General features: G+C 48.3%; 1 protein-coding gene and 1 pseudogene across 3 annotated transcripts in view; one reads left to right on the top strand and one right to left on the bottom strand.

The window, feature by feature from the left end:
* Positions 1-27813, top strand: part of FAM227B (family with sequence similarity 227 member B) — a 412829-nt gene that overhangs the window by 321468 nt on the left and 63548 nt on the right. The window lies entirely within an intron of this gene.
* Positions 25967-26597, bottom strand: LOC138283199 (sperm-associated antigen 7 pseudogene; annotated as a pseudogene).

The following is a 27813-nucleotide window of genomic DNA, read 5'->3' as shown; positions in this document are numbered from 1 at the left end:
ACAAATGTTCTCTAAGGGTGCAATAGAGAAGGTTCCTCCTCATTAGAGAGTGTTAGGTTTCTACTCCTCCAGGAGAATGGAGGCCAATTCTGGATCTCGGGCAATTAAACAAATTTCTGTGTAAACAGTCCTTCCGTATGATAACCCTGTCAGACATCCTTCAGCTTCTAAATAGCGGGTACTACATAACATCATTCGATCTCCAAGATGCCTATTTTACATACCCATTCACCCCAGGCATTGGAAATCTCTTCGCTTTGCCGGAGCCGGTACCCATGATCAGTTCAGTGTTCTCCCTTTCGGACTGAAGTCAGCTCACAGAATAGTCACAAAACGTCTTCCACCGGTGGCAGATGCCCTTTGCAAGTAGGGTGTTCAAGTTTTCCACAACTTAGACGCTTGGCTTCTAAAAGTGCCAACACCGCAACAGGCTTTCTAAGCCACCAGTGCGTGCCTTGCATTGTTTCACAGTCTAGGACTAACGGTAAATCACCAGAAATCATCCACTATTCCAACACAAAACCTGTTTTATCTGGGTGCTAAAATCGACAAAGTTGAGAACAAACCCTCTCTTTTGGAAGAAAGACAGCAGAAGCTATTCAGTCTGCCTCTGAAGATCTCCAGAAGAAAGCTTGTTTCTGTGAGACTCTTCAAATCACTCCTAGACATGATGTCTTTGTCAATAAACCTAGTACCTCTAGTGCGGCTGAAGATGAGACCACTGCAGGAAGAGCTACAGAATCAATGGACTGAGTCTCAAGGGTCCTTCAAGGACTTGATCAATGTTACACCAAGGATGGTAAAGGTATTACAGTGGTGGATTCACATCAGTCACATCTCTCAGGGGTTGACATTCCTTACACCAGTCCCAGACTTCATCATCAAAAAGCCACGCATGGGAGCTAGATCAACAAGAGGTGGACAAACTCTTCTTGTGCTGGGGCAAGCTAGCGTTTGATCTTTTTGTTACAAACAAGAACGTAAATGCCAGTTCTACGCCATTCGATACCCTCTCCCGGAAATGCCCTTTGATGTAACGGTCCGGGATCTTTGCATACGCTTTTCCCCCTTTCCCATTGCTTCCCAGGGTTCTCAGGAAGATGAAAGCAGAGCGCTGCCGGCTAATCCTAATAGCTCTCAAGTTGTTCAGACAACATTGGTTCACAGAGCTGATTCTGTCATCTGTAATCAACCCATTCTGACTTCCCAAGAAACTGACCCTCCTGACAAGGAACCAAGGCCAAATCTTACACCCGGATCCAGCCTCTCTCTAGTTGCACGCATGGCTTCTGAGTTCTATGAATTCTGAGACATGAACATTGATTAGGAATGTAGGTGATACTGTTCAAAGCATGGGACGAAAGTATGAACAAGACTTATAGGCTGAAGTGGCAAAGGTTTGGTGTTTGGTGCCAGCAAAACAACTTGCACCCGTTTGAGGATTCTCTGGAACAAATCATACCATATCTCCTCTCACAGGCCAAATCCGGCCTTGGCCATCCCTACGTTAAAGTTGGCCTGGCTGCAATCTCAAGATACAGGCATTCTACACACACAGTTTCACTCTGTTCCTCAAGACTCATCAAGCAGTTTATGAAGGGGTTGTTCTGCAGCTTTCCTACTGTGCGAGCACTGCCCCTGGAGTGGCATCTTAACATCATTATTTCTCAATTGATTAAATCCCTATTCGAACCAATACATAAGGCTGAACTGAAATTTCTTACATGGGAGGTCACAAATCTTCTCTCTCCCACTTCTACCAGAAGAGTCAGTGACGCACAGGCCTTTACAATTCAAGAACCCTTCCTGCATTTCACAGATTACTTCGTCCTTCTAACAACAAATCCAAGATACATCCCAAAGGTTCCTTCACATTTCCATCTTAATGAACCAATCATACTGACAATTTTTTTTCCTAATCCGCTTACACCAGATGAAAGGACTCTTCACACATTGGATATCAAACGATGTCTGAAGTTTTATCTCTACTGCACTAGGCAGTCCCTCAGAACGGATCAACTGCTAGTCTCTTACAGTCAAGCATGTGAGTGGACATCAGTAACAAAGATGACAAAACCACAGTGGATCTCAATGATCATTCAGTTTTGCCACTCTAAAGCTAGTAAACCACTGACCAGACCACCGAAAGGCACACTCCACAAGAGCAGTTTCAACCTCAGCGGCTGTCTTTGCAGGCATCCCTCTGGATAGTATATGTTGAACTACAACTTGGAAAACTACTCATTCCTTTATGCAGCACTACTGCCTTGAGTCAGTCCAGTGCAGCAATTCGGACATAGGACAGGATGTACTGTGCCATCTCTTTCATTAAGGTGAGCCTCTCTCTTGATACAAAATTGTTTTGTGCTGTTGAATGCTTGTTTTTCTTGTATTGCTTAATCAGGTATTCATGCAGGAATATTTACAATCTCGCAAGTATATACAATCAGATTGAGGATAATGTTTTTCTATCCTGATTTTGCATATCTAATGTGTCTCTTATATTGATTATTATTAATTATTTTTCTCTTGACCCACCATCCACTAAGGGTCGTGACAGTTGCTTGCAATAATGCTGTTATTCAAACTCAACCATGTGAATCTATATCAATCAATCAATCAATCAGTGCTTGTAAAGCGCAACTTTTCACCCGTTAGTGTCTCAAGGTGCGGGGGGGGAGGATGGAGTAGCATATACCGGTGAGGTGGATATTAGAAAAGCCATGTCTTCAGTTCCGTCTTGAAGCTGAGGAGGTAGGTGGTTTGTCTGATGTGGAGAGGAAGGGTGTTCCAGGCGGTGTCTGCGAAGTAGGTTTTCCTGATGCGAGGTACTTTTGTTAGAGAGAGCTGGGCTGAGCATAGAGCCCTGTGGGGTACGTGGAGGTTGAGTCGCTGGTTCAGGTATGCTGGTCCGGTGTTGTGGAGGGCTTTGTGTGCATGGGTGAGGATCTTGAAGGTGATTATTTTTTCTATGGGAAGCCAGTGCAGTGTATGCAGATGTTGCGAGATGTGGCAGTGTCGGGGTAGGTGGAGGATCAGACGGGCAGTGGTGTTCTGGATATTTTGTAGCTTGCAGGTCAGTTTCTTGTTGGATCCAATTTTTGAATCTATAAAAGATCCAATACTGGATAAGAAAACAAGTTTCTTACCTGTAGCTGCAGTTATTCAGTATTGGTATCATTCATAGATTCACATGCGACCCACCCTCCTCCCCTTTGAGGCTCACCTTATATTTCAGAGTATCCTTTATCCTTGTGCTTGAAAATCTGAGGGAAAGAGCCTATCTTACGAGTATTCTAGAGGGTGCAGGCGCCTGATTGGTCATAGGTCAAGTTTGGTCCTTTTTATCAAAAGAACATAGCTAAGCTATTTATTTGATTGCTGCTGCCATTATAGCCTATGGTGATTCTTGCATAATGCTTTCCTAATGTACAGTGAGACTCCCACTTCGACAACAGGGAATGATTCAGGCATGTGAATCTATGAAAGATAATATGGTCACATTATAAGACATTGCAACCACCAACGTATGGTATAGTAAACATGTCTTTTATCACAGAAGGGATTAACCTTCTGATGGGCGCATTCAGCAACCCACAAAATGTGACATGGCTGAGTGGGGGCAGGCCCTAGAATATGTGCTGCTGCAAACCTGACACTGTTCATCAACATAATCGTTCTTAAAATAAATAAATCAGACCTAATGCCTTTGATGTAACTTTGCATAATAAATAGATCAGGTCTATAGCCTTAATCAGTGGCTTGTCACCGTAACCAACTCAGTCCTGTTGCCCTGAGCATAAGATTTCCCACAAGATAACAAGTGCAATACAAGCATCCTTTTTGAGTGGAAGTGACACACATCCGCCCGTCCAACTCTACACTCAAGAAAATGGTTTTGAAGTCCAACTAGCAGGCAAATGTGTGAAAGCAGTAACAAAGGATTGGGAAAGTAGAGCAAAAGTGAAAACAGAAATTAAAGTTTGCTTGTGTTTTTTATTTGAAGGTGTCATGTTTTTGTGGCACGTGATATACAGCTCACAGGGCACATGTCTAGAACCCGTGTCTAGAAGATGAACAGACTACTCTGTACTACATGGGGAGGAGGATCTACGCTATGTTTTGTCATCCATTTGTAACGTGGTGTTTTTAATTGATTGACTTAATGGGTGTCAGTAGTTCCAGTCCAGCACTGCATCAAGCTGTTAAATTAAAGTGCATGGTTGGATATTTGTTCATACTATTAGGATTATACATCTGCCTAAATATCTTCACCTCTAAATTAAATACGGGTTCCACTGCTATCAGGAGTGAGGGAAGACATGACTTTCAATGAGGAGGGCTTTCAGTTCATCTCTTATTTTTCCTATAGTGCAGAGGTGAACTGCTCAGAGAATTTTTCTACCACACGTGCCTTTGTGGAGCCAGTTTGTCATGTAACAGTTAAATGGCATGTGCGTATCCCTTGGTTGGGCTGGGGTGGTGCAGAAACATGGCCCAGTACGATGTTTGTTGTGTGCTTCTGGTTCTAGGTCTGTGTGAGACGCACTGCCAGGGGTGAGGCTATCAATGGTGCAGAAGGTGCAGTGGCACCAGGGACCAGTGCCCTTTTTTGGGGGGGAAGGGGGATTTAACTTTCCTACTGCAATTACCTTCCCATCAGTGGTAAGAGGGTAGTAATTTTCCTTGCATCCACTAAGGCCTGTGGAACCTTTTCCACACCGCTAGCTACTGCCAACGTATGATTTGTTGCAAATATCTTAGATTTATGGTCAGGAATAGGGGTTTATTTATGCCGATACATAACGCTTCCCTTCCAGTCAAATGCTGCAAACCACAGCCTTCTATCAACAAAGCCCCTTCTTTGTATTAGTCCATATGAGAAGCAGTACAGACTTAACACACTCCCTTGTTTCACCTCCAGATACAAGGGCCTGATGAGACAGCTATGGACATTACTGATAGTCACAGTTAAGGCTTGCCTTGGCACCATCCAGCTGCACCTCTGGTCCTTGTGTGCACATGCCAAAACGTTCATTATCAAATTGAATCTGAAAAATATGCACCAGGTGCCTCATGTGGAAATGGACATGTTGGTGCTGGAGTGGAAGAGATGACAGATAATGATGTCACTAGAAACTTCCTGGTCTGAAGCAATTCACACACTTGGAGGCTTTACCAGAAAGCATGAAAGAAACATTAGCTTCAGTAATTCCCACAGATGTCTCCTGCACCTTGCAGCTGCTGGAGTGAGTTTGCAGCTATGGATGGCGGTAGTAACGCACCCTCAAGTTACTCCCCAGTTTTCATTTAACAGTTGTCCTCTAAATCAGGGATGTCCAACATAGGTCCAGGAGGACCAGATTCATGTCCGGTTCTGATGATAAGTGCAGTGATTTCCACTTAAATTGGTTATCCTGAAAACCTGGTATAAATTCTGTCCCTCCTGGACCTATGTTGGACACACATGTTCTAAATACTCCTGCAATGGCCATCACAATAGGAAACCATCTGTAACCTTACCGGTATATTCTTGAGTTTAAGTCACTGATGGGTGTGCCAAACGTCTGTGTATTGCAAAGAAACCCATAGGGTCAGCCGGCTGATTGTGTCTGCACTGTGGACATAGGGAAACAGACCTGAGGTAACGTAATCAAAGAGGGGAAATATTGTGTTAGTTACACAAAAGTTATATGACCGGGTTGTAATCGGTGCTGTCTTGTTACCAGGTCTGTACAGTGAAACGTGGAAATGCATCCTAGCGATGGTCGTAAACAAATGAGCCGAACAATAGCTGTTGTCTCAGAGAGCCATTGTTACCCCTGAAGTAAAATTATACTGTATGTTGCTGACGACTGTTGGGCTGCAGGCTGTGGGAAGGCAATTGGAGCACCGCCCAATGGGGATCTGTGTAAAATAATTAAAGAATTAAACATTCTGAGGGTTGGTATATATTAATGGATTAACGTCATTGTTAGAAATGGGGTTTCTGTTTGGCTAGGGTATGCACCTAAGCCAGGTAGAACCCACCCACTCTAGTCAAGGCAGGGGAGTTACACATCCATGATAACCCCTGCTAACCCCCTTGGTAGCTTGGCACGAGCAGACAGGCCTATCCCAGAGGCAATGTGTAAAGCATTTGCACAACACACACAACACACATGACACACTATCCTCACCACAAAGGAAACAAAACACCAAGTTATGTAAAAATAAACTGTATTGTAACCAACCTCATTAGACCAAACACAACATGTCAATAATACCCTGCTACCCAAGCAGTTGTCAGAACGTTACAAAATACAGTTACTCTGCAAAAATCAACAGTAGTCACATATAACACACAAATTACTCATTACTCTGCAACATAAGCAGTCAGGCAAAACGTTACTATAGAAATGCACTTGTCATAAAAGTACCATACATGCCCATCCCAGAAACATTAGAAAACATATGGCAAGTCACATATTAGCATAGAATGCCCATTAAAGGAACATTAGCAGATGCATCACATTACTGTAGAAATGCACTTATCATGAAAGAATCCAAAAATGCCCATACCAGGAACATTAGAAAAATACGTGGAAAGTCATTAGCAGAAAACATATGAGCTAAAATGCCCCAATGAACAGGTGCAACCAAAAGTACCATTTTTTTTTATATGAGAGGCCCCTCCCATGCCAAGAGGAATGACGGGCCCCGGCGCTCCTCTGAGCTCAAACGGGGACCGTTTGGTGATTTGGGGGGTGCCCTCCGCTTCTTATAACAAGCCCCTCCTGGGGCCCATGCCCTAACTGGGTGTCCTCAATCTCTGTGACCCCCTCCCCCGGGCCACAGCTGGCCCTCACAAGGGAGGGACAAAGCCAAAACCCCGATGAGAGGCAAAAGGAAGGGGCCTTGCAGTGCAGGGGGGCTCCGATGAGGCTTCTGCCCCGCCTGCGGCTCCTATACCCCTGCGGGGCCTTAATGGAGTGATGGGGCCTCCGGTGAGGCCTCCTCCTTGCTCTGACATTCACCGGGTACCTGGTGGGACGGGGAGCCTCGGATGAGGCTTCCTCCCCGCCCACAGTGCACTCAACAGAAAATGGGGCCCGGTGGAGCAGGCAGGCCTCCGATGAGGTCTCCACCCCGCTCTTCCCAGGGCTCCTGCACCCGATGTGGTGCACAAGCCTCTGTAAGCCCTCACGGGCCAAAGCGGTAATCTGGCTGGAGTTAGGTCCAGTGGGTGCCTTGGGGATGCTCCTCGGAGTGTGTGTCGCCCGAGGGCACCACTAGGAGCACACTCCATCCAAGTTTCTTCTCTTTGTAGCCTGGGGGCACTGGGGGCAGTGCGTTTCCCGGCGCTTTAACAAAACAACCAACCCAGTCTGCGGTGGTGATCTGGGCACTGTGGAAGGCACTTACAAAATGCAGGGAGCCATAAAATAAAGTGCTCAGGAGGCGCTATGGAACAGGGAATAAAGTGCTTCACAATGTGCTATGGTCCAGAATAGGAGGTACAGGCAGCGCGCCTCATGCGCTGCTAATAAGAAATTGCAGGGGGGTCAGGGGCCACAGCCCCCAGCCCCTGGAGGACACACAGATGGAGCACAGGGCAGCACAAAGGGTTGCAATAAGTGGCAGTCCCTCCAAGTGACGGAACAGGTCACCACAGCAGCAGCAGTCCAAAGCAGTTCCTGGTGAGTCTCTTCAGCAGCATTCTGTGTCCAGTTAGAAGTATGTTTAAGTTCAGAGTGTCTCCAAATTGTGGGGAAAAATCCCCTGTACGTATACTCAGTTTTGCAAAGGTTTAACAAAGAGGGGGAGAGGAGGTTTCAGCCAGTTACAACTAGTTCTGGGAGTGCCCCACCTCTCCTCCAGCACAGGCTCCAAACATCAGTTGGGGGTAAACAAGCCATTTGTGTGAGACCAGGGCACATCCTTTACAGGTACAAGTGTGCCCTGCCTCCCCTTCTCTCAGCCCAGGAAGACCATTCGATATGTAGATGCACCTCTGTGACACCTCCACCCTCCCTGTGTACAGGCTGTCTGAAAAGTGTGCACAAAGCCCCTGTCACTCTGCCCAGAGGTGGATTGGAGGCAGGCTGCAAAACATCAGAGTCATAAGCACAGAGAAATGGCAATTCTGTAATGATAATAAAACATCCACCTACACCAGTAAGCAGCATTTCTCACTACCATTACAATCATACCAAACATGCCTATGCTACCCCCAATAAATCAGACAATACCCTCTAGACATAAGGCAGGGCATTTCCAATGTAATCCCATGAAAAGGTAGCACTCGCATCTAGGGCGCTGGCCTTGTTTGTAGTGGGTTCCATAGGTACTTACCCCTTATACCAGGTCCAGTTATCCCTTATTAGTGAAATGTAGGCAGTGTTCTAGCGGCTTAGGCTGTCCAGGGGTAGCTGTAGCAGAGCATCCAAGGCTGAACTAAGCGGCATGCAAAGCTCCTGCAATACCACTATAATTACACAGTACTTATACGCAATAAAGGACAGTACTCAGTGCTACCAAAAATAAAGGTACTTTATTTTAGTGACACAGGGCCCAAAATATCTTAGAGGCAATACTCCTTCTGGAGGGAAGTATTACACACAATATATATAAGCTAGTAACCAAAGTCAGGTAAGTAAACAGTCATAGAATAGTGTAAACAGTGGAAAATACAATAGATTGCAATGGGCCTAGGGGCAAAACAAACCATATACTAAAATAGTGGAATGCGAATGTCGAATTCCCCCCTAGGCAAGTGTAGTGTGTAGAGGGGCGCCGGGAGTGTTGGAAAATACCAAAGGTAAGTAAAGTACCCCACCCCAGAGCCCAGGAAAGCAGGATAAAAGTACAGCAAGTTTCCTCAGAACACATTACAAGTTGTGATGAAGAATTATGCAAGAACCAAGCAAGACTGCAAGCAACAAACGTTGGATTCCTGGAGCTGAAGACCTGTGGAGAAAGGAGACCAAGTCCAGAATTCAAAGAAGATTCCAGGAAGAAGAGGAGCCCCTGCCAACCTGGAATAAGGTGCAAAAGTGGCTGCAGGTTCCTGCTTGGTGCAAGAGAGGTCCCACGTTGAGTTGTTGGATGTAGGCTTTTTGCGTTGCTGGATCCCGCTAACAAGCCTTGGTTCAAGCAAGTACACAGTTTGCGTCAAAGAGGAGCTGCCGGGACCCAGAAGGGACCTCGGGGTCTCAACTCGGACTGAGGAGACAGAGTGGGCTCTCATCATTTCAGAGAGTCCTCAGAAGACCAGGCAGTGCCTACGGGAGTCCCAGAACACAGGGACAAAGAAGATGCAATGTGCAGTCGTCGCAGCACTACACAGGAGGATCCCACGCTGCCAGAGAACAACTCAGGGAGCTGGGCGTTGCAGGATAGAGTGCTGGGGACCTTGGCTACGCTGTGCACGAATAACTTTTGGAAGAAATACACAGAAGTCCAAGGAGCTGCAGAAGACACGGTGCACAGGGGTACTGTTGCAGCATGGGGAGGCAAGCTCTTACCTCCACCAAATTTGGACAGCTGGACTTTTGGACAGTCAGGGTCACTTCGGTCCACCACCTGTGTTACAGGGATCATGCTTGTTAACAGGGCAGGAGTCTCAGAGTACCGGATGTCATCGCAGAGAGGTGCCTGCTGAAGCAGGGAAGTGACTCTGTCACTCCACTGGAGATTCCTTCAGTTCTTCTGCTGCAGGGTGAGGACAGGCAGTCCTCAGAGCGTGCACACCTTGGGAACTGTTGCAGTTGCTGGCTAGAGCTGAAATTGCAGGTCACAGGAGTCATGCTGGATATTATGTTGCAGTTACGGCTGTTCCTGGAGCAGTCTGCAGTTGATCCGATAGTCAGAAGCTGATGCAGAGGAGTCCTGGAGGAATCTTGCAAACCGAATCTGAGGAAACACCCAGAGGAGAGTCCCTGAATAGCCCTGAGAGGGGGATTGGCTACCTACCCAGGTATGCACCTATCAGGTGGGGTCTCTGATGTCACCTGCTGGCACTGGCCACTCAGAGATCTCCAGAGGGTCCCCACACCTTGGAATTCAAGATGGCTAATGCCAGGGACACCACTCCTGAGGTGGTGATGGACAGGGGAGTGGTCACTCCCCTTTCCTTTGTCCAGTTTCATGCCAGAGCAGGGACTGGGGGTCACTGAACCTGTGTAGACTGGATTGTGCAAGGAGGGCACTGTTTGTGAACGTCAAAGCATTCCCAGAGGCTCTGGGAGGATACCCCTCTCATGCCTGTAACACCTATTTCCAATTTGAGAGGTGTAACACCCCTCTTCTAAAGGAAATGCGTTGTTCTACCTTCCTGGGATTGAGCTGCTCGATGACCAGGAGGGCAATAACCTGTCTGTGAGGTGGCAGCAGCTGGGGCTGCAGTGAAAACCTCAGAAAGCTGGTTTGGCAGTACTGGGGGTTCATGGTGGAGCCCCCAGGGTGCATGGCAGTGGCCCCCCAATACCAGATTTGGATTGGGGGGTCAATTCCGTGATCTTAGACACCTTACATGGCAATATTCGGAGTTACCGTTGTGAAGCTACATATATGTGTTGGCATATATGTAGTGCACACTTATAATGGTGTCCCCGCACTCATAAAGTCTGGGGAATTGGCCCTGGCCAATGTGGGGGCATCTTTGCTAGTGCAAGGGTGCCCTCACACACAGTAACTTTGCACATAGCCTTCAGTTAATGAAGGTTAGACATATAGGTGACTTATAAGTTACAGCAGTGAAAAATGGCTGTGAAATAGTGTGTGCACTATTTCACTCAGGCTGCGGTGGCAGTCCTGATGAAAGGTTTGTATGAGCTCTGTATGGGTAGCAAAAGAAATGCTGCAGCTCATAAGGATCTCCTGGAACCCCAATGCCCTGGGTACCTAGGTACCATATGCTAGGGACTTATAAAGGGGGTCCAGTGTGCCAATTAGAATTGGAATATGGAGTCACGAGACTGTAGTGACAAATGTGGTAAGTAGAGAGAGCATAAGCACTGGAGTTCTGGTTAACAGAACTTCAGTTACACAGTCAAGCATACTGACAACACATATAGGCCACATACTATGAGCGCTGGGGCCCTTGCTAGCAACATCCATGGAGTTCAATGTTAGCTTTCTCTGTAGCACTCGTCTTTAGTCATTGGCACACACTAGCTGCTCAATGAATATTTTTCTATCAAAGTGCTTTAAGAGCCATACATTAACTATAGGGTACTTGAATTTCACCAGCACAGTGTCTGCTGTATGCAGAGAGAACTAGATTATGTTACCAATCAGCATCCTACCAGATTTGTGAGTGACTGTAATAAGTAAACAGTAAAACTGCCAGGAGGTGGGTTACTTAGGCACAGAGTGCGCTGTGTATTTGTTTAAAAACACACTGATCTAAAAATGTGGTCAGCATGCCGGTTCTAGCCAGTGTGCACAAAACTCTGACAAAACAGTGCGCTAACTTCCACGCACCTCGTCCATCAAAAGTGGACTAGTCGGTGAAGAGAAATGTTTTAAGGCAGATCAGGCATAAAAGGCTGACACAGTTGGGACACCGTCAACTGTACACCAGGTTCTACCCGACCAAGCTACAAACGCTGCCCTAGCAGTTCCAGATTTTTGGTGGTAATAATCTGAAAAGAAGTCTGCACATTTACCTGCAGGGCTGGGACTGTCATTTTACTTATATGCCAGTCGAGTTTGGCCCTCTACTTTTCTGATTTAATGTGAGAGAAAAATTAAAACAAAAGGAAACAGAAGTTAGCTCGCAGTCAAACGTATCAGCAGTTATCTGTGTAACAGGGTCAGTGTCATGCAAAGCACTTGACTACTGCCCAGCGAGATCATGCTGCGTGGGAAGCCTCGTATGTTTTTAGTTGTTGGCCAGTGTGCTCGATGAAGGCTAAATACCGGAAAAGGCATAATGTATACAAATTAAATCAAGCGATTTTTAAAAGTCAAGTCCACCAACCAATAAAAGTGACGGGTGTGACGTGGGTGTGGTTAAAAGCCCACAGAGAGATTACAGCAGGCTAGAGCGCTTGCGGGTTCAACCCCCAAAAAATTATATATCTGAGTTTAGGTTGCCCACGTAAGTGGGAAATCATTTGGTCCCCATGACGAGCATTTCCCTGTGGGAACTTGCGACCACCCATATCTGTGATTAATGAGTTTCTTGATGTGCTATCCCTGCTTGCGCCAATGCATTGTTGTCTTCCAACTTTCATATGACGTATGTACTACTTGAATGATATAAGTGGCCTGTGTTCATTCCGCACTGCTTGTGTTTTACTGCTTTATAAAACCTAATAAAAAGATATATAAAAAACAATTATGAGTTGGACTGTGGTTGGGCTGAGTTCAAGGATGTCTTCATCCAGCTGGATATCTTTTATCAATCTGTTTGACATCATATTCTTCCAGAAAACTTGCTTCACCGTGGCTGTTCTGGTTATGCATGCCCTTTTGTACCAGCCCATTAATCCCCTTTCAGCAGGCAGGTCACTCCTCGCGCCGCCGCCCCTTGCCGCCTCCACTTTGCCAGTTTCTTTCCCAGCCTCTGTCTGTTTTTTCCTTTGCTTCACCCCTGCCGCTGTGTACCCACGGCCCCTCCCCCACTCCTCTCTGTCCGTTCTCCTTTGCCTAACACCTGCCGCGGCATCCCAGCGGCCCCTCCCCCCACCTCCTCTCTGTCCGTTCTCCTTTGCCTAACCCCTGCTGCTGCGTCCCCGTGGCCCCTCCCCCACCTACTCTCCGTCCGTTCTCCTTTGCCTAACCCCTGCCGCTGTGTCCCCGTGGCCCCTTCCCCACCTCCTCTCCGTCCGTTCTCCTTTGCCTAACCCCTTCAGCTGCGTCCCCGCGGTCCCTCTCCCACCTCCTCTCCGTCCGTTCTCCTTTGCCTAACCCCTGCCGCTGCCTCCCCGCGGCCCCTCCCCCCACCTCCTCTCCGTCCGTTCTCCTTTGCTTCACCCCTGCCGCTGCATCCCCGCGGCCCCTCCCCCCACCTCCTCTCCGTCCGTTCTCCTTTGCTTCACCCCTGCCGCTGCGTCCCCGCAGCCCCTCCCCCACCTCCTCTCCGACCGTTTTTCCCACCGCTGCTAATCCCTACGGCCCCACCCTCCAGCCTTCCCATTTGTCTAGCCCTCCCTCCTCCCAGCTGCCACTCCCTCCCTCCTCCCCATTTATGCCAGCCGCGGCTCGGTAACAAGGAGTAACCCTTGTCCCTGCTTCCAGCAGGCAGGTCGCTCCTCGCGCCGCCTCCACTTTCCCGGGTTCTTTCCCAGCCTCTGTCCGTTTTTTCCTTTGCTTTACCCCTGCCGCTGCATCTCCGCGGCCCCTCCCCCACCTCCTCTCCGTCCGTTTCTCCTTTGCTTCACCCCTGCCGCTGCGTCCCCACGGCCCCTCCCCCACCTCCTCTCCATCCGTTCTCCTTTGCCTAACCCCTGCCGCTGCGTCCCCACGGCCCCTCCCCCCACCTCCTCTCCGTCCGTTCTCCTTTGCCTAACCCCTGCCGCTGCGTCCCCACAGCCCCTCCCCACCTCCTCTCTGTCCATTTCTCCTTTGCTTTACCCCTGCCGCTGCGTCCCCGCGGCCCCTCCCCCACCTCCTCTCTGTCCGTTCTCCTTTGCCTAACCCCTGCCGCTGCGTCCCCGTGGCCCCTCCCCCACCTCCTCTCTGGCCGTTCTCCTTTGCCTAACCCCTGCCGCTGCGTCCCCGCGACCCCTCCCCCCACCTCCTCTCCGTCCGTTCTTCTTTGCCTAAACCCTGCCGCTGCATCCCGCGGCCCCTCCCCCCACCTCCTCTCCGTCCGTTCTCCTTTGCTTCACCCCTGCCACTGCGGCCCCGCGGCCCCTCCTCTCGTCTGTTCTCCTTTGCCTAACCCCTGCCGCTGTGTCCCAGCGTCTCCTCCCCCACCTCCTCTCCGTCCGTTTCTCCTTTGCTTCACTCCTGCCGCTGCGTCCCCGCGGCCCCTCCCCCCACCTCCTCTCCGACCGTTTTTCCTGCAGCTGCTAATCCCTGCGGCACCACCCCCCCAGCCTTTCGTCCAGCCCTCCCTCCTCCCAGGTGCCACTCCCTCCCTCCTCGCCATTTATGGCAGCCACGCGCGGATGCGCTGAAGGCTCGCCAAAGGCAAGCCCGTCCGTGCCAAGACCGCGCCCAGCGCCAGTCCCCCTGGCCCGCTCAGACAAATGTATTCCCCCTCACCCTCCACTCACTCAACCCAGGCCCCCGCCCCACCTGCACTTTTCCAGCCCCACACACACTCATGACCCCTCCACCTGCTACACCTGTCATTTCACCTGCTCCTCATCCCTCACACCACACACCAACCATAGCGACCCCCCCAACAACAAACAAAACACCCCCAACGCAATACTTACCTGCTCTGTCCCCACCCCCACCAACCAGCCCCGCCGCGCACCACCCCACAACCAGAACACACCCCGCAACAACACCCTCATGCACCACACCAACACCACCCACCACAACCACCTCAACTGCCTGCTCCTCAACACCCGCTCCCTTCACAAACATGTCATAGCACTCTGGGACCACATCACATATCACTCTCACCTGACATCGCCTTCCTCACGGAAACCTGGACCAACCCCTCCTCGGAACCTGACATAGCAATCGCCAGCCCCAAGGGATACAAACTCCAATGCAAAGACCACCTCAACAGGCCAGGTGGTGGCATTGCCATCCTACACAGGGACACCATCAAAGTCACCACCAGATCCCAAGACACTATCGACAACACAGAACACATGCACTTCCTAATCCACATTAACAACAACTCCACCCTCAGAGGTACACTAATCTACAGACCACCAGGACCACGCCCCGCCTTCTGCGACACCATCGCCGACACCATCAGCTCGCACGCCCTCACCTCCACAGACTACATCCTCCTCAGTGATTTCAACTTTCACTTGGAGAACCTCCTAGACCACAACTCAACCTCCCTCATAGACAACCTCACCAACCTCGGACTCAAACAACTGGTCACCACACCCACCCACTCAGCAGGACACACGCTCAACGCAATTTTCACCTCCAGCCAACACATAGCCTACACCCACACCACCGAACTCCACTGGACTGACCACCACTGCGTCCACTTCTCCTTCACCAAACCCCCCACACACCACACCCTACCACATGTAGGACAAGATCCCCACAGAACGCCTGACCTTCCAACTGGCTCAACCCCCCCCACACCAACGACCCAAACGCTGGAGCACACAACCTCTCTAAATGGATCACTACCTGTGCAGACACACTAGCCCCCCTCAGAAAACACATCGCCACCAGCAACATCAAGAACGCACCATGGTTCACCCCCGAACTCCAAGCGCAAATGCCGCCAAGTGGAGAAAATATGGCGACAAGGACCCTCTACAACTATCTTCTCCACCCTCAAAACTACCATTCGCACCCATCACCAACTCATATGCACCACCAAAAGAGATCACTGCAAGACACGCCTTGACAACAACTACCAAAACAGCAAAGAACTCTTCACCATCATTAAAGAGCTAGCCAAACCCAAAGCCAGCAACATAGACCCCACACACACACAGCCCCTATGTGACATCCTCTCCAACCACTTCCACCACAAAATCCTGGATATCCACAACAGCTTCATACCACACACACACCACACACACCCAACTCAACCCCCACTCATGACCCCCCCACCACACTCACCACCTGGGCCCCCACCACACACAAAGAAACCGAAAAAAACATGAACTCCATCCACTCCGGATCCCCCTCTGACCCCTGTCCTCATCGCATCTACAACAAAGCCAGCACAACCATCGCCCCCATAATCTGCGACATAATCAACTCCTCTTTCGACTCCACCACAAACCCAGACCCCTGGAAGCACACAGAAATCACTGCTCTCCTAAAAAAAAAAAACAAAGCCGGGCTGGAGGTCCTCTCCAACTATCGCCCCATCTCCCTCCTCCCTTTCCCCGCCAAGGTTGCCGAGAAACTAGTCAACGCCCGCCTATCCCACTTTCTCGAAGAAAACAACACTCTTGACCCCTCACAATCCCGGTTCCGCAAGAACCACAGCACGGAAACCGCCCTCATCGCATGCACTGACGACATCAGGACCAAAGTCGACAAAGGCGAGACCATCCCACTCATCCTCCTAGACCTCTCCGCAGCCTTTGACACTGTCTGCCACCACACACTCCGCACACGCCTCCACAACACAGGAATTTGCCACAAAGCCTTAGACTGGCTCACCTCCTTCCTCACCGACCGGACCCAAAGAGTCCGCCTTCCTCCTTTCCACTCCACCGCTACCAAGATCATCTGTGGAGTCCCCCAAGGGTCCTCCCTCAGCCCCACACTCTTCAACATTTACATGATCCCCGTAGCCAACATCCTCCGACCACACGAATCACTATCCTCTCCTACGCAGACGACACCCGACTCATCCTCTCCCTCACCGCAAACCCACCACCGCCAAAACCAACCTACACATTGCTCTCCTCGACACCGCCAACTGGATGAGAACTAACCACCTCAAGCTTAACTCCAGCAAAACCGAGATCATCATCTTCGGCCCCAACAAAACCATATGGGATGATTCCTGGTGGCCACCGCCCTAGGCCCCGCACCCATCCCCACAAACCACGCACGCAACCTCTGCATTATCCTGGACCCCTCCCTCTCCATGACACAGAAAATCAATGCACTAACCTCCTCCTGCTTCCACACACTCCGCACTCTAAAAAAATATCCTACAAATGGATTCCCCCAGAGACCAGGAAGACAGTCACCCATGCACTCATCAGCAGCAGACTAGACTATGGTAACGCCCTCTACGCCGGCACCACACTCAAACACAAACTCCAGAGAATCCAGAACACAGCTGCACGCCTCGTCCTTGGCCTCCCCACCACGAACGAATCTCACCACACCTCAAATCCCTTCACTGGCTCCCCATAGACAAGAGAATCACATTCAAGATCCTCATCCACGCACACAAATCCCTCCACACACACTGGCCCGACCTACCTCAACGAAAGAGTGAACTTCCACACTCACACCCGCAACCTCCAATCAGCCGACCTTGCACTAGCTACAGTCCCCCGCATCCAACAAACCACCACAGGAGGCAGGGCTTTCTCTTACCTCGCCCCCACAACCTGGAACTCCCTCCCCACCAACCTCCGCAAAACCAAAGACGACCTACTCTTCAGAAAAAACCTCAAGACATGGCTGCTCGAACAGTAACCTCCCTCACCCCCCCCCTCACAAGCACCTTGAGACCCTCACGGGTGAGTAGCGCGCTCTATACATTTTCTTGATTGATTGATTGATTTTAGTCGCACTAAACGAGGACAGCCATTCTAGATTTAAGTGTCTTTGAAACTGGCTGCCAGGGTAATGGAAACAAGCAGAACAGAAATCCTGATTGTTTACATCAAAGGATTGCATAATTTTCGTCTTTACCTAGTGAATTTTTATAACAATGACTTTGTGAACTTGATTAATCCACATTATACTGCTTTTTGCGATCTTGTTGCAGCACAAAGGATAGGTATAGATGCCTTGCTCAGGAGTGCAATTTAATTACATCTTGGGAGTGGGGACTTCAGTGGCAAACTGTTTCTAAATACTGTTGATTTGCGGGGTCTGTCCTGTTGCTGTATAGCTAACTGTAACGATCGCAGAGGTGCCGAGCTGGGCAATTGTTTAATTGTGCAATGATCTAGTTAAAATGCTTGACTCTGTTAATTGTGGGACCAATTTTGTACTTTCGTTTCGTCGGATGGATTGTGCATCAGTGATAAATTACATAGTTTAATTGCGAGGATTTCAACAAGGCAAAATGTTGGCCTTATATTATGGAGATCATAACCCCTTGATGGTCTTGGTTACCCTTCTAGTTCCCATAACCATTCGTCCTACTGAGCATATAGTCCATCTCCAAACAGCATATAACGGGCTTCGACTGTCTGGGCATCTCAAGGACCCAATCACTTTCTTGCTTTCCTGCAAAGAGACATCCTCAAACTTTTCTTTTCTTAAACTGCCTTTCATATGTATTCAGTAACAAGCTTATCCACACCTCCTTCGAGAGAGTGTGTAATTGTGTTAAATCTGCCCTATTAAAGCCATTGAGAACACCCACTAATATCCCTCGATGGTTTGATTCAGAATGCTCTCTTATAAATAAGAGGTTATACAAAGCTCTATTGGCCAGTCCTAGGGACCCTAATGAGGTTGCTATGTCTCATTTGTTTTGTACACAAGCGCTGAAAAGAAGGAAAGCGGAGCTAAGCAATGAAAATTGGGAGTGGATTTTGTTAACTGGTTATAAGGTCTTTTGGTCCATTGTAAATCGTATCAAGATCAATAATTTACCGTAAACAGTGAGCTGTCATATCTCCGGTGAATAGTGGGTGGTTTATGTTTCAGCTATTTATCTCTCACCCACCAACCGTTCCTTACAGCAATATCTGTCTGCTCATCCTCATTCTGACAATAAATTATGTTTCACATTTGATGACATACCAGAAGCTAGTCGACAGACTCTGGCAGTGTGCAAGTCGGTTTGCTGATATGCAGTATTGGTTTGCGGGCTTCCTCATGACTGTTTTCAACAATCTTGCTTGCAAGCACCTCCGAAGGTCCTAGTCCGCCTAAATCATTGTTCCCCAATTCAAAAAGGGTAAACAGTGCTGAGATTTTACCGTCCCATCTTTCTTATTAACACTTTTGTCCAATTCTTAGGCAGACTAACGCGGGAATGTGTTAGCAACAATGACATATTAAATTCTTCTCAATTTGGTTTTGGGGAGAGAATAGGAAGTGTAGCAGTATTTAGATCTTAATTCTATTATAGTCAAATACACTCCAAGTACTGCCCGCTGTGCCTAGCATTCATGGACTTGTCCGCCTTTGACATGGTTAACTTTACAAAGCTGTGTATAATCCTTCTGAAGCTGGGACTGGATGCAGAACTGGTGTAGTTTTTAGCGGTGCTACACAATGATTTGTACGCCAGGGCCAGATTTCAGATCCTGTACACATACAGTGGGGCATACATCACTGTGGTGGCCTTGCCCCTCTTCTTTTTATTTTATTCATTAACAAATTAAGACCGGTTTCAACTTCTGCCTATCTGGATGTCGCATTGATAAACAGTGTTTCTATTATTATATGTGGATGACAGTCCTGAATACCCACATGCCCAAAACTTTTCCATGCCTAGTTAATTCTTTTACCCAGTTTATGGCTGATCTCGACCTGGCCTCAAATTGTACAAAATCACACATTATGGTCTGTGGCCCTTAGCGGCTGAGTATCCCTGCTCTTACATTTGGTAATAGCAGTTTAGACAGGACAAACAGCTTTCCTTATCTTGTGGTTCTTTTTGATTCCTTTGGGTGTAGGGGAGCCAATGCCTTAAATTGTTCCATGAATCTCAGCTGATTGGTGGGTGTACTTTTTAACCTGCCTCGCCATACGGCATGGAGGTCAATTGTATTCCTTCTTGAAATGCATTCCAACCGCGGTATACAGTGCTGTGGTATGGGGTCATTAGAACAGCACACCCATTCAGGGCGAAGATAATAGCGTGGCTGCTGTTGGTACGCTTTCATCCTCACATTACATGTGCCATGAAGAATTGGGGCTCCCATATCTAGAAGATCGCATTAAATATATAGAAGATCGCATTAAATTGGACGCCTTATCTTTGTGGCTATTAATTCAGCTTAACCCCGAAATAAACCATAATATCATCAGAGACTGACCTTCTTGTGACAAAGGGCTCAGCATAGCATGGCTTCTTTATTTTCCTAAAACCATCATAGGGTTAGGGCAATCCTCCCTATCTGACAATCCCACCTCACCATGTGTCACAGACAAAAAAAAATATAAATTCCAATTTTTTTTTTTTTTTAGAAAGCAGGCGGATATGCAGAGAGGAAATAGAATTAGGGAAGCTCACTGTCGAAATTTACACCCACCTAAAAACGAGTCTTGGTCTGGAAACCTATCTGTTATTGACACATAGTTAATGGGAACGGCCCTTACTACTGTTTCAGAACAAGGGGGTCAGATTATTGCTCCTGCTAAGCCACCACACCTGCCCCTTAATACGCATATGTGCGTTTGATGATGTGTCTGAAGAGTTCCTTCTGCACTTTATTTTCTTTTGCAGGTTTTATGTTGTTTATAACATGTGATTATCCAGTATTTAATCTTTCAGAAATTCACATGCTTGAATCATCCCCGTCGTCGAAGTGGGAGTCCCACGGTATCCTAAAAAAGCAGTATGTAAGAATATCCATAGGCTATAATGCTAGCAAACCCAAACATATAGCCTGTCCATGTCCTTTTAAAAAAAGAACTAAACTTGACCTATTACCAATCAGGTGCCAGCGCCCTCTAGAACATTCCCAAAAGAGGCTCTTTCCCTCAGATTTTTTAGCACCAGAGTGAAGAGTATATATTGAAAAAGGAAGGTGAGCCTCAAAGGGGAGGAGGGCGGGACGCATGTGAATTTACGAAAGATACCAATACTGGATGACTGTAGTTACAGTTAAGTAACCTGTTTTCTTATCCAGTATTGGATCTTTCATAAATTCACATGCTTGAATCTGAAAAGCCAGCAGTACTCACAATAACTGTTATGCCCGTAGTGGATGGTGGGTGCAAGCATTTCAGTGTATACATATATATATATCAAGAACATCTATTCTCAATTTACCCGTGATGTTCCAGTTCCTGATACATCCACTTCAGGCAAGGTCAGCACCGATTTCGACCCTCATTTATCTAATTTTGATAATATCTCTCTTGAGGACTCAGAAAAAGAAAACTCTAAGTGTAAATCAAGGTCACATTTTGACTCGTGTCCACCTCATATTGTAAACTTGGTGTTGGATACTATAAATCCAGTGGTGAACCACATTTTGAATAACCGCAACAGCAGTGGTCCTAATTAGTTGGGAAAAGCACAACTCTTCCCACTGCTAAAAAAGGCTAAAGCTGACCCGGCGTTCTTGAGCAATGTTAGACCTATCTCGATCCTGCGTGCAAGACAGGCATTAGCCTGGACTACATCTTTTTTTGAGGACAGATTGCAGGTCATCTACATTCCCCCCCATACACGTCAACCTCTAAATTGGTTCCCTTCACAAACTAGATTGCAGTCTGGCAATGGGACCTAGGTCATATCTTTCATGCGGTCTGGTTTCCGGGTATAACCTAGGACAAGCCATGTATGTTTGCATGCCAAGATCCACTATTAAATGCAATAATGACAATAGTAATGCAGTACTGCCATGTGAGTTGCCTGGGTTTGTTTTGCACAGCATGACAACTGTGAACGAAATTGTATTCCAATAAAACTGACAGTACTGAGCTAATGAGTTTCCACACATGAATAGTATGGAAAAATGAAAAGCAAATAAATTGAGAAAGGTATAACAGCATTGAAAATATGGGGATAGCTTACTACTCTCGCAGCCTGCTTGCACAGATTAGTTTGTACATGCAAGAATAAGAACTGAGGTGACCTCTATTCCACGGCAACAAAAGCGATGTGGTATTTCCAATGATGCAAATGTAGTGTCTACAGGAACAATAACTGAGCAAAAAAATATCATTAGGTTGAAGCCTTGAGGTCAAAAACAGCATACAAGCTGTGGTGACATTAATGAGATATACCCAATTACTTGCCCCTGTGTCAGTCAAAATGTTAGCATGACTAAAAAAGTAAAGCATAGGTGAGGGCAAAGATATCAGTAGCTCCATTAATTACACCACAACACTGGTGACTCACTTCACTACGAACATCTAGTTTCTCATGGGATGTTCAACAGTCCTTTATGGACATGCCCTTTGATAGCTCCTGTCTCTTTGGAGACAAGGCGGACTCAGTGCCGGAGAGGTTCAAGGACTCCCAGGTTATGGCTGGCTCCCTCGGCCTTTCCACTGCCCCTCCTCCCCAACAGTCCACCTTTCGCCTCTTTCATGGCCATGAAAGGGGCTCCTTGTCGTATCCCTTTCCCAGCCACTGTGCCACCCATGCTGTAGGCTGCTGCATGGCTGGGGACACGGAATCCCACGTGGTCGTTGGACAGGGAACCAGAGGTCTGCCCAGTCCACTCCTGCCCCTGCTGCAGCCTCCAAGTCGTCCTAGTCTGTCCCCTCACTCTGGTCCAGTTGGTGACAGGATTCACCATCACCTGCCCCACTGGGAATCCATCACTACAGACAGGTGGGTTTTGCAGATCATTCAAAAGGCCTTCTCCCTCCCCTTCGAGTCTGCCCCACCAGCCATGCCTCCATCATTCAGCCATATACCAGAGGATCATTTGGGACTTCTCCACCAGGAAGTCGCAGCTCTCTTGGCCAAGTGAGCCATAGAAAGGGTCCCTGCGCCAGAAGTAGGTCGTGGTTGTTATTCCTGCTACTTTCTGGTGCCCAGAAAAGACAAGAGCTTACATCGTATCCTAGACCTTCGGGCCCTCAATCTCTTCCTCAAGATGAAGAAATTCAAAATGCTCACCCTGGCTCAGTTCATATCTGCCTTGAACCAACATACTGGATGGTAGCATTGGACTTCCAGGACGCTTATTTCCATATTCCCTTCCTGCCTGCCCACAGACGTTACCTATGATTTGTGGTAGGTCACAAGCACTATCAATTTACCGTGCTCCCCTTCAGCCTTACCAGCGCACCTCAGGTGTTCCCAAAAGTGATGGCGGTGGTTGCAGCTCATCTGCGCAGGTTGGGGGTTTCAGTCTTCACCTACCTCGATGACTGGCTGTTGAAGGCGGACTCGCCCCAGAAAGTCGTCTCCCGCATTCAGCCTACGGCGAACCTCCTGCACACGCTGGGGTTCACTATAAACGTGGTGAAGTCACACCTGACTCCCTCTCAGACGCTCCCTTTCATCGAAGCTGTTCTGGACACAGTGCAGTTTCCGGCCTATACTCCCGAAAAGGAAGTCCAGGATATTCAGGCTATGATTTCTATCTTTCAGCCTCTATCTTGAATTTTGGTGAGACTGACTCTGAAGCTGCTGGGCCTCATGGCTTCCTGCATCCTGCTATGACACATGCCAGATGTCATATGCGGGCTCTGCAGTGGGACTTGAAGTTCCAGTGGACACAGCATCTGGGAAATCTCTCTGACATGGTCCAGATCTCGGAGGGTACTGCGAAAGACCTACAGTGGTGGCTTTCGAATTGGCATTGGACCAACGGCAGATCCCTTTCCCTTCCCCAACAATATCTATCCATAGTGACGGATGCGTCACTTCTGGGATGGGACGGCCACATGGGCGAGGCGGAGATCAGAGTCCTCTGGTCTCCGGCGGAGTCCATATCAGTCTTCTGGAGCTCCTGGCGATCAGGCTTGTGTTGAAAGCATTTTTATCCCTCTCTCAAAATGAAAGTAGTGCAAGTGTTCACTGACAACACTACCGCCATGTGGTACTCCAACAAACAAGACAGAGTAGGGTCCTGGACCCTTTGTCAGGAGGCGCTGTGCCTCTGGACATGGCTGGCACATCAGGACATCACCCTCGTGGTTCAACATCTGGCAAGCCCTCTGAACGCTAGAGCAGATGCCGTTGTGGCATAGCCGATCACAAATGGTGTCTCCATCCGGAGGTGGCACAAGGTCCCTTTCAGCAGTGGGCAGAGCCTTGGTTAGATCTGTTCACCTCTGCAGAAAACACGCAATGTCAGCTGTTTTGTGCATTTGAGTTTCCAAGGCGGCACTCCCTCGGAGACGCTTTTCATCTTGAGTGGAACTCCAGTATCCTTTTCGACTTTCCACCTATACCACTTCTGTCCAGAGTTCTCAAGAAAATCAAGGACGACAGGGCCCAAGTAATTTTGATGGCCCCGGACTGGCCACGGAGAGTATCGTATCCAAAGCTACTGAGCATGGCCACCGATCCTCCACTCGGACTGCGCTTTCGGGAGGATCTTCTGTTGCAGCAACAGGGGACGGTTCTCCACTCGAACATGTCCAATCTCTGCCTTAATGCGTGGAGATTGAGTGGTGACAGTTGACGGCTTTTGACCTTTCACCCGAAGTCTGTGATGTAATCTTGGCTGCCAGGCGTCCCTCCACCAAAACAGTATACGCCTGTTGTTGGCATAAATTTGTGGCATAATGCACCAACAAATCTGTTGATCCCCTATCTGCTCCTCTTTTCAAGGTTCTTTTGTTCCTTCTTTCTTTGGCCCAGCATGGCTCTGCTTTGGGCACCCTTACTGGCTATTTATTGGCTATTTCAGCTTTTTTTCGGTTGCCTGATCAGCCTTCACTCTTTAAGTCTCCTATTGTTAGTAGATTCCTTAAGGGCCTCACCCATTTGTCTCCTCCCACTCTGTTTATCATGCCTCAGTGGGACTTTAACCTTGCCCTTACTTACTTAACGTGTGCTCCTTTTGAGCTGATGCACAATTAGCTCCTTATTTTCAAAACTGTTTTTCTTGTTGCCATCACTTCTGCTCGCAGAGTGAGTGAGCTTCAGGCTCTATCTTCTAAGCCCCCATTTTTGTCTGTGCACCCTGACAAAGTGGTCTTACGCACTAAGGCTTATTTCCTTCCCAAAGTCGTTACACCTTTTCATGTAGGCCAGTCCATCACTTTGCCTACTTTTTACGCACCTCCACATCCTTCTTATGAGGAGGAGAGACTCCACCGCCTGGATCCAGAGCATTGGCGTTCTATCTCAGTCGTACTAAAGATTTCCGGGTGGTCGATCAACTCTTTGTTGGCTAGGTGGGTGCAAAGGAAGGGAAAGTGGTGCAAAAACACAGCATCTCATGATGAGTACTTCTTTGCATCAAATTGTGCTATGCTTTGGCAAAGAAGCAACCCCCTGAGGGCTTGTGCGCTCATTCCACCAGGGCAACTGCTGCTTCCACTGCATTAGCATGAGGAGTTCCTGTCCTGGATATCTGCCAGGAAGCTACGTTGGCATCCTTGCACACGTTTGCTAAACATTACTGCCTGGACAGCCAGGTCCTTAGGGACGGCTACTTTAGTCGTTCGGTCCTGCAGGACTTTTCAATATGATGTTGGTTCGCAGCCCACCTCCGAGGATGGCATTGCTTGGGTATCAATTCTAAGGTAAGGAATCTGCAACTAGAAGTCTCTGTCAGATGTACAAGTTACTTACCTTCGGTAACAATATATCTGGTAGAGACATACTCTAGTTGCAGGTTCCTTACCAACCCACCCAACCCCCCGCTTGCGAACTGATTTCTAGGGATAGGGCTTCCCCATTAAGGGCCTTAGCTCTGGTGCACCAATTTCAGTGTTCTTCGTGGCTCTGCGCTTTGGCGTGGAAAGTCGTGAAAAGAAACTGACATCACTGCACTGAGGCGGCGTCTATGCACTACTCCCGTCATCATCATGCCAGCTATGATGCCAACTACGCCCGCGGAGTGGACCGACGCCACCTAACGATGTGCAGGGGTATTGCTCGAAGAAAAAATCTCCGGATCCAGTCTGACCCTTGGGGGAAAATTCTAAGGTGAGGAATCTGCAACTAAGGTAAGAAACCTGCAACTAGAATATGTTTCTACTAGATATATCGTTACCGAAGGTAAGTAACTTGTATCCCGGTTGGATAGAAAGCCACAAGTTCAGACTGACCATTATGGAGTGCAGGCTGGATACAGCGACCAAGTTAGGGCTGCTGAAAGGAGTACCTTAAATCTGGGATGCAGAGCATTGTGAGGTCCTATGCTGAGGGTGAGTTGCTCGGTAGCGATTCCAGGGAGCTGCAGGGCTCTGATGCGAGGTCCTGGATCGAGGTGTCATCATGCAGTGGCCGTTCCGAGGAGTTGCGGGGCTGAGATGTAAATAAAACTGCCATTGCCACCCAGAAGGGCTCTCTGATGAAAAAAGCTCCCTGAGAGCCAGGTGGCCTTCGGGCAGCTTGGATATCTCCTTGCTAGAGTTAGGAGCTGCTGGGACCAAGGGTGTCATCTTCAGACTGCTTTAAGTGCTTCCTAACTCAGATGCCATTCATGGCTATTTTGATCAATCTACATCTATTAGCCGCAGGAACTCAGCCATAGGCCTTGTTGGTCTGGAGGGTGAGGGCTACGTCCTTGGTGGCCTCTTGCCGATGAGGTGGCTGTTCTTGTCTTAATAGTTCCTGTTGTGATTGACCATGGCAGGACCCCTCGTCACATCCTAATCGGCTTCCTTTTGTGCTCTTCCTCTTTTCTTCAGCTTGTTTTGTGGATCCCAGTCCTCTCCTTAGCGATAGGCTTCATGCTGATTAATTGATGGTGCAAATGCCTTTGTGAGATCATTACATAGCGCCTCTTTTTGTCATCACCAAAGGAAAAAAGGCCAAGCCTGCAACCTCCACAACATCATTTTCATTTGACTGGTGTCCTGCATAAACTCTGTCACTTCTTTCTCTATCCAGTTCCAGGATTTCCACATTTTGGCGTTGTTCATGCTCCTCCATTTTTTTTCAATTTAACAGCATGTTCTCTGGCCATCCGCCGACTTTCCTGGTCACCCATGGTGGGCAGCAGCTTCATGGAGCTCAGAATTGATCCAAGAAGGTCCACCATCATGAGGCTGAGTGACAACACCGCAACAGATGTCTAAATCAATAGATGTATTTAAAAAAATACACCACATAAACAACTGTTGTTTAACATATATGTGGCAGTCATCACTAGGTAGTTATAGTTAGGACCATGTTTCCATAGAAAAAGCGTTTCTTGACTTGCCTATGTCTTTGGCACCGTTTGACGAATCTTCACAACATTTTCCAAAAAAAAGTGCTCTGGTGTTTCTTGTTGTGCACATAAGTTTTGGGGTGATCCGTCAAGCAGGGGCGAGAAAAAGGGGGGTAAAAAAAGTAAAGTTTCCTATGTTAATTCCCATAGGACTTTTGAGCAAGGCTAAAGCTCAACTTTGCAAATAATGACAAGCTCGTGCAGGGAAATACACAGCTCTTATTGGCTGCCAACACTTCAACCAAGGAAGTGTTGGCAGCCATCTTTATATGCAGCTTCAGCTGAGTCCCTCAAAAAAATGTGAAAAAAAGAGTCCAGGGTAGAGACACCCTAACCCCTTAGCTCTTGTGCTGGGGTCTCAAAGGTACCCAGTGAGGGCAAAAAAAAAATGCTTTAAAAAAAAAATGTTTCCTGGAAATTTGCGGCAAATAAAATAAAAAACAAGCGCGGGTGGGCCTGGTCCCGAGAGCAAAGTAAAAAACATAAGGAGGGGGCACACAGGGTTTCCCTCCTGGGCTTTTCAGTGCACCGGGGACCACCATTTCCCTGAGACTTTTTTTCCATTTAATGCCGGGGCAACGCCCCACCCAGCCCCAGGAACCACCACCTTCCCGGGGCTTCTTTTTATTTGAATGTGCTGGGTGAGTGACCTCCCCCCGCAAACCGAGGGAGGATCACCTCCCTGGGGCGGTAGTTAAATTTATTGTGGGGGGGTACGTGATCGCCATGCAGCCCTGGTGAAAACATGGTAAAAAAAAAGAAAGGCTGTCCGTTTCGGACCCTCACAGCCCCGAGGACCACCACCTCCACGGGGAAATACATGTTGGCGCCGGCCCCCTTGAATGGCTAATGTTGGTCCTTGGGACCACCACCCCCCAGGGCTGGCTCCTGCTATGTCCTGGGGTGCCATCCGGGACATAGCTTTGCTTTTTCTTGGTAGGAGCTGACGGCTCCAACCAAGCAAAAGCAAGCAAAGTCTGCTTTCTGCAAGTGAGAGCTGTCAAAAGAGTTGTCATCTGTCTTCCCTGCACACAAATATGCATGC

Source organism: Pleurodeles waltl, chromosome 3_1, assembly GCF_031143425.1.
Source record: "Pleurodeles waltl isolate 20211129_DDA chromosome 3_1, aPleWal1.hap1.20221129, whole genome shotgun sequence".
NCBI classification, from domain to species: domain Eukaryota; kingdom Metazoa; phylum Chordata; class Amphibia; order Caudata; family Salamandridae; genus Pleurodeles; species Pleurodeles waltl.
Note: the sequence above shows the minus strand (reverse complement) of the source record. Positions and strands in the feature narration are given on the sequence as shown.